Here is an 8,510-nt window from a genome sequence, read left to right on the forward strand (position 1 = left end):
TGTTGGTATTATGACTACTTACTGTGACCTCGAGTGAGTGAGTTCTGCAAGTGTCCCATGGGTTTTGTAATCCTTAAAAAATGAATAATATTTTAACATGTTAATGGGAGATTTAAATAGAAAACACATGTGAAGCCTTTACTACAGAACATCTCACAGGAAAACTCCAACAAATGCTTGCTGACGCTGCTAAATTTCTGGACATAGAAATGCTTAAAGGGAAGGGAGAGGAAAGAGGTTTTGCAGAAATGTAGGGCTGAAGTGGAAGTCTTAGGGGTGGCAAACTCATCAATTGTACGTGGACAGAGAGATGACGCAGAGAAAGCAGACCTTCGCAGTGTTAGCAAGGAGCAACCGATCCTATAGGAGCAGCACCTTCTTCAAATTAGAAAGAGAAGTTTCCTCATCCCCAAAAAAGGTTTTTCTGAATTTTCTTTTTAGAATTGACATAAGTTTTTAAAACTTAAATTTATGAACCAAAAATATATTTTTCTGAACAGAATTATTTTTAAATAATTTGACTTTTTTCCAGTGAGGTAAAAATCTTTGATAAAACTGTGATCTTTCCACCAGTCTTAGGCTGCTGAACTTGGTGCAACAGCATAGACTAGTGGTGGGAAGGAAGATTGTAACAGGGAGGTGTGGATACCACTTTCTCTAGAATCTATCCTGAATTTTAAGCTACACACAGCAGTAGCAGCAGACTATTAAACTAAACTTGCTTAAGGTATGAATATTTTAATAATTCAATTCTTGTTTATCAATGATTAGAATATTTGAAAAACGAAATTTCTTTTCTTTTTTTGAACATTGACATAAGTGCCTTAACAGTAATGATAATCATGTATTTAAATGTAAGAAGGTGTCTCCTTTTGTCTAACTGAAGAGTGTGGCTGATTTAAAGGGACCGTGAATTACAAGCTTTCACAACATGGAGAATAAATGTATGCTTTTCTTGCACTGAATCTCTTTATCCATATAAAAGCGGCACATCAATCAACAATCTTGTACATATAACATAGACACCATGGAAAGACATGGACTCAACTGAGATCTACATTCTAAATTTATAAATTAATAATAAATATTGCTACAATTTGTACAGTATCTACAAAATAAATACATTTTGGATTACATATCCAAAGAGCCATGTAAGAAGATGAAGAAGTTATTTAAACTCCATTGAGGGAAAAAAAAATCTCCGCAGGATTCAGAGCTCAAGAGATTGCCAGGAAGAGACTGAGCAAGCATTCAATAAGCACTTGAGCAAATTCGTATATGTAAGCAAACGAACGACCCAAAACTTGTGACTGAAAATAACTACTATGTTCTATTTCTTATGGTTCTCGTGTAGGAAATAATTTGGAAAAAGTCTCAATTGGGAGGTTGTTAGTCTTGTTTCTTGGGGAGGAATAGCTGTTAGAGGTGGAGCTTGAGTTCCTGAGTTCCTGTAGGTAGCCAACACTTCTCTCGCTTATGTGATCTTGTGACCTCAGAAAGTGCTTTCTCCTTTGAGCCAGTTTAGATTTCCTTATGTCATAGTGTTCTCAGACTTCTTTTGTTTTAAAGATTTTATTTTATTTTTAATTTTTTGTGTGCATGCATGTGTGTGAGTGTGCGTGTATATGCGTGTGTTCATGTAAGCACAAGTGCCAGTAGAGGACAGAGGAAGACAGAATTTTGTCCTCTGGTGATGGAGTCATAGTCAGCCTGGTGCTTGAAACCAATCTGGAGTCTTCTGCAAGAACTGAGCCACATCTCAAGCCCATAGTCTCAGACTTCTTAGAAGGCTAAAAAAATAAATAAATAGCTCTCTGCTCCTCCCTGTTCCAGAGACAGCCGCATCTTCTTGTGCAGTGCCAGCCTCGTCCTGTAGACAAAATGGTGAAGGTCGGTGTGAACGGATTTGGCCGTATTGGGCGCCTGGTCACCAGGGCTGCCATTTGCAGTGGCAAAGTGGAGATTGTTGCCATCAACGACCCCTTCATTGACCTCAACTACATGGTCTACATGTTCCAGTATGACTCCACTCACGGCAAATTCAACGGCACAGTCAAGGCCGAGAATGGGAAGCTTGTCATCAACGGGAAGCCCATCACCATCTTCCAGGAGCGAGACCCCACTAACATCAAATGGGGTGAGGCCGGTGCTGAGTATGTCGTGGAGTCTACTGGTGTCTTCACCACCATGGAGAAGGCCGGGGCCCACTTGAAGGGTGGAGCCAAAAGGGTCATCATCTCCACCCCTTCTGCCGATGCCCCCATGTTTGTGATGGGTGTGAACCACGAGAAATATGACAACTCACTCAAGATTGTCAGCAATGCATCCTGCACCACCAACTGCTTAGCCCCCCTGGCCAAGGTCATCCATGACAACTTTGGCATTGTGGAAGGGCTCATGACCACAGTCCATGCCATCACTGCCACCCAGAAGACTGTGGATGGCCCCTCTGGAAAGCTGTGGCGTGATGGCCGTGGGGCTGCCCAGAACATCATCCCTGCATCCACTGGTGCTGCCAAGGCTGTGGGCAAGGTCATCCCAGAGCTGAACGGGAAGCTCACTGGCATGGCCTTCCGTGTTCCTACCCCCAATGTGTCCGTCGTGGATCTGACGTGCCGCCTGGAGAAACCTGCCAAGTATGATGACATCAAGAAGGTGGTGAAGCAGGCATCTGAGGGCCCACTGAAGGGCATCTTGGGCTACACTGAGGACCAGGTTGTCTCCTGCGACTTCAACAGCAACTCCCACTCTTCCACCTTCGATGCCGGGGCTGGCATTGCTCTCAATGACAACTTTGTCAAGCTCATTTCCTGGTATGACAATGAATACGGCTACAGCAACAGGGTGGTGGACCTCATGGCCTACATGGCCTCCAAGGAGTAAGAAACCCTGGACCACCCACCCCAGCAAGGACACTGAGCAAGAGAGAGGCCCTATCCCAACTCGGCCCCCAACACTGAACATCTCCCTCACAATTTCCATCCCAGACCCCCATAATAACAGGAGGGGCCTAGGGAGCCCTCCCTACTCTCTTGAATACCATCAATAAAGTTCGCTGCACCCACAAAATAAATAAATAAATAAATAAATAAATAAATAAATAAATAAATAAATAAATGGTATTTCCCTGAAGAAAACCACATGGCATGATCAGTAGAGCACTTTTGCTACACCCTATTGGTCAATGTCTACTCTCAGATTAGAGAAGAGATACAGACTTGTCTCTTCATAGAAGTACAGTCAAAGGCACTTTTAAGAAGTGAATTTTACTAGTGGGGGCATTTTAAATAAGATGTGGAAATTATTGCTGGTAAAGTGAGTTCAGTATTTGTTCAAATGGTGAAGATTATAAGTTTCTTGTATTTCTTATTGCCTTTTAAAAAAATTAGAATGTTATAGACCACAGAAAGGTGCTAAGTCCTTCCCAGTCTGATAAAGGGCTTTCTAAACTTATGTCATTTAAAATGTAAAACCCCTTGTCTTAGTCAGGGTTTTTATTCCTGCAAAACATCATGACCAAGAAGCAAGTTGGGGAGGAAAGGGTTTATTCAGCTTACACTTTCCACATTGCTGTTAATCACCAAAGGATGTCAGGACTGGAACACAGGCAGGTCAGGAAGCAGGAGCTGATGCAGAGGCCATGAAGGGATGTTACTTACTGGCTTGTTCAGACTGCTCTCTTATTGATCACAAGACTACCAACCCAGAGATGGCACCACCCACAAGGGGACCTTCCCCCTTGATCACTAATTGAGAAAATGCCTTACAGCTGGATCTCATGGAGGCATTTCCCCAACTGAAGCTCCTTTCTCTGTGATAACTCCAGGCTGTGTCAAGTTGACACACAAAACCAGCCAGTACACCCCTGTTTAGAAAACATTTGATTATATGTTCAGCACTTTCTGATCAGACAACCATCATCTAATTAGGTCACTATGATAACAAACATTCAATCTATCAGGCTTATTTGGTTAGCATAATAAAAAACAACAATAATAACAACATCAAGGATGAAATTGAAACAAAGAAATTTGTACACACGTTTTTTCAATGCAAGCAAGACTAAACTTCCCCATACGTGTATAATTTGTTTTCCTTTTAATGAGCTAACAAGTTCCCTTGAGATAATACAGAAGACAAGTCTTAGGTGACCAGGAATTCATCTCATTGTACTGCATGAAGACTCCAACCAGAGAGGTGGTTTTACCTTGATTGTGAAGATGCTCTTGATGCAAGATGCTTCCAAAGTACAGAAATCTTTCGGGCACATACAATACCACTTGGTGCACTTGTGCAAAGTAACTCATGTTTCACTTTAGATACTTGTATACAAGGAGAAGGTAGAACATTTAGAAACCAATCTGACTACTGTGTAAAAAGCATGGTGGTAACTGTCTTCTGCCTACGTGTCCGTAGAGTCCTTTCGGGGACTTACATGTCTTCCAGGAATATCCTCTGACTTCTGGAGTTTGCAATTGACCACTCCCACATGCATGGGATTTTTATTGCCAATGAGAAGAATACAGCAACATGATTTTGAAGTGGACTTCATCATATATCAAATAATAAACCTTCATTATTAAATAACTAACTTCAAATTTTATTTTTTAAAATTAACTTCCTCATGCAAAACTTAAATGCTTGTATATCCCACTATCCAACTACAGTTTGTGGACGAGTTAACAAAGGAAAGAGGAAGTACTTTCTCCCATTCCCTTTTGTGATTATTGGTGTGGGGAAATGAAACAGCATTCTGAAGACGTCTGAAGAGAAACATAAAACCAACAATTTCAAGCACACATTGATGTATAATAAGGTATAGTGCTACCAGTGGAGCCTGAGGGGTCTTTGATGGTTTTATTTTCAGGATGCTTTTGTGTGTTGCACATGCCTTGTAGCATTGCAAAAAGTTATAACTCAGCATTTAACACCTGAAAATACAAATTCAGTTCATTCATCTCCTTCATGGATTCTGAGCTGCTGCATACAGACCTGGGGAAAACATTTTTTCTTTCTTTCTACCATATATCTTGCTTTGTTTTAGCTACCTCAATAACTCTTGTGTTCCACTGTGGAAGGCATAGGCATTAAATGAGTTCACAACAATCATTTTCTATCAAGAGTCCCAGGAAAGTATCTCAGTATTTTTTTGAAGACGTGGGAAATCTTGCTATTTATGAAATTTAGGCAGAATATCCATGATGGTTTAGCTAAAAAGTAAAAATCTGAACCTTTTGGGGATCATAACAACATTCTGGGGTGAAGAGAAAGCTGAATACAGACAACGGGGTAAAAAAAATCTGTGATTGAAGTCCACTCACTCCTGCTCATCTGTTTGTTTTGCTTTGATACTGAGTTCAAATGGGAGGGATGCTGGGAGCCGAGCGACTTTCCTAGTTCTTGACCCTTCTAATTCTGAGTGATACAAAGAAGCTATGTACTAAAGACTCAACAGGCATTTCTACACATTCTTCTTTTGGAGTGCCAGGTCTGAAAAAATAATCAGGATGTATAGAATAACAATATTGAAAGTGAGCTTTGTCTATAGTCAATTTTGCTTTATTATTATTATCTGAGATTTGGTTCTACTTGAGTTGACTTGTATTCCAAAAACATCACTTAATCTTTACCAAAATATTATGTTTATCAAGTACAGCTTTAATCTGTTCTATCATTACATTAACAATTGAGTTCAAAAGTGCCTTCACTCACTTCTGCTGTCATAAGAGACAGGGGTTTTATAAACCATTTAATTTTAATTTCAAAATTCCATTCAGTGAGCTGAAAAATTTGAGTTTGGAGTTTGCTTTTACATGATGAAATATAAATTAGTATTTTTTATATAATCAAAAGGAAACAACCACAAATTGAAATTATGACAATTCTAACGTTTGGTTGATCAAAATATTTGCATACATTATTGAATTCAATAATTCTGGGAAACAAAAGGGACAAATCTTACTGTTTGAAATATATATATAAAATGAGAACATGCATAATATATACACATATGTATAACAGAATAGTTTATCTTTGGTATTTTCAAAACTTCCTCTTTCTCATCAGTGTCTTCTATCCAGAATTTGTATTATGTGTGCTTCCTAATATGACCAGTTCTGTTTGTATCTCATCCATGTTGAGATGTCATATGCTACCCATTGTTTTAATAACATCTCCCTATGAGTGCAGCCTCCTCAAAATTTCAACCAATTTTATGTCAGCAAATTAGTAAAATCACCTTGTTGGTGGAACTTCACCAAGTTGGTGTCTTGTCTTCTGCTTCTGTTCTGGGCTTGGCTGCCACCATTGTCAATGACCTAATAAAAGCCCACCTGCTTTCACAAAAGCTTCCACAGCACAATAATGCAGGTGCTGCTGGTGTCACTGAAAAAACTTTCCCCAATATGTAAAATAAAGTCACAAAATGTGCAAAAGCCAAGCCTATCCTTTAAAAAAGAAGGATTCATTAGCAGCACCAGTTTTAAATTTAGAACTTTTTCTGACTTTCAATGATAACTTTTTAGGAGTGTATGATGATTCAACAGAAAGGCGAGGTTTGGGGGTAATAGGAAAGTCTACTAGACTAGCTTAAATATTATTTTCTCATATACATGTCACTCAAGCACACACACACATGCATGCACACACACACAAAGAGGCAGAGAAGGAAAGAGAGAGAGAGAGAGAGAGAGAGAGAGAGAGAGAAACAGACACATGTATAACCAAAAGCTTTCCCATACTCAGTCTTCATTGTAAATCAGCCAACATCCTGGGTTGAATGATTTTCAGTGGCACAATTTGATTAAAACTTGGTTTTAAAAGGAGGAATAAAAATTTAATGGGATTAATTATCACTGTGATATGATGTGGGTACATAAATGCAGGGTTTTGTATAGATGCCAGAGGACAATTATTGGAATATTTTGGAATACAAGTATTATTTTTCACATTCCTCCTGTATGCTGGAACTCAGGTTCTCACAATTATCCACTGAGACATTATCCAAAGAGCCATCTTACTGGCTCTCAGGAGGTAGTAAAGATAGTATCCTAATGATAGAATGTCCAAACATTCCTACCTACCAGTGTTCCTTCTGAGTATACTGAGTGTGTGAGTGTGTGTGTGTGTGTGTGTGTGTGTGTGTGTGTGTGTGTGCCACATATGTCATATGGAATAGTGAAATTTACAGGGAATTGCAAAGTTATATGTATTAAATGCAATTTTTACTTAGGGCATTTTTACCTTATGATGACTTACCAAGGCATAAGCCCATCTTTAATGACAATCATGTTTATCTTAAAACACAGTGAGTACTTTGCTAGGCAATTATTCACTTTATTTATTTATTTTTTTGTTTAAAATGCATAGCTTCAGAACAAACTTTACACATTGCTATATTCGCTTAAGTTCAATATTGCTATCTAATATAATTTCATGGACAGTTTCAGGGTTCTACTTATGACTCTAGTACCTCTGACTGAGATAACTGCCATGTAATTTAAAAGTTTTTCATGCCATCATGAAGATGAGCTGTTATAAACCAATTTATAAAACTTCAATATACTTACTGCATTAAGAATAAAGAAAAGTGTGGTTTGTAAGTAGAGGGTCAGGATGTGTGAGAGCTAAGCCAACTCAGGGTAGGATGGCAGATTGAGGCTGGGGTAAGGGTAGGTGATACAATGAGCGATACATTAAATCTCAGGGTAAGACCACTGGTAGATTTGAAAAGATATAGCATGGATGGTATTCTTCATGTTTCCCACTATTCTCCAGTTGTATTAATATCACACTCCATATGGAAGAGACATTCGTTTTCTTGTAATCAGTCCTTCATTGTTTTGAAGATGAAGGCAAGGCACTATGTATGGTGGAATTTGGATTCTACAACTTTAGTGGTAACACATGGCCACTTTCTTCCAAGTTCCAAAGTCATTGGCTAACATGCCTACCAAACCTCACTTCCTCAAATTAAGATGGTTCTAATGAAAATAATGAAGGGGGTGAGAGTGTCATCTTAATTGACTGATGCTTTATCCAATAAACTCATTTTAATTGTCACCTAATATATTTGTATTTCTGTGTTGTGCCAGTCCTTGGGCTTGTACTTGGAGGTAATTTAAACAAATCTACAGCCTGAGGAGTGATTCCTCTAATTCTAAGATCCAAGTGTTTCCACTATGAAAGTCCTTTGGGAACAAAAATCTTATGGACACTGTTGTGGTGATGTGATCTCTCTCCTTCCCTTTTATCCAAACTCCTTTCATGGTTCTTTGCTTCTAGTAGGTAGGCACATTAAGCAGTCATTTTCCTTGTTGACATGTTTCATGATCATGTCAGTGAGACAGTAAGGTGCCGTGAGTGCTGTCACGTTCAGCCTTTGTATCATTCATGTACCAAAACTTAGTATCTTGCATCATGGATTCTATTCATATGCACACAGATCTTCCTGTCCATCAAAACTGAACATGTGCGCCACAGTCTTGTGTCCTTCTCAAAACATTCTTCTC

General features: G+C 39.0%; 1 pseudogene across 1 annotated transcript; it reads left to right on the forward strand.

Moving 5' to 3' along the window:
- The first annotated feature begins 356 nt into the window (after positions 1–356).
- Positions 357–3,109, forward strand: Gm12070 (predicted gene 12070; annotated as a pseudogene). Its single transcript, NR_002890.1, has 2 exons — positions 357–727; positions 1,834–3,109. The product of NR_002890.1 is annotated as a predicted gene 12070 (transcript).
- Positions 3,110–8,510: the final 5,401 nt, after the last annotated feature.

Source organism: Mus musculus, chromosome 11 (assembly GCF_000001635.26).
Source record: "Mus musculus strain C57BL/6J chromosome 11, GRCm38.p6 C57BL/6J".
NCBI lineage: Eukaryota > Metazoa > Chordata > Mammalia > Rodentia > Muridae > Mus > Mus musculus.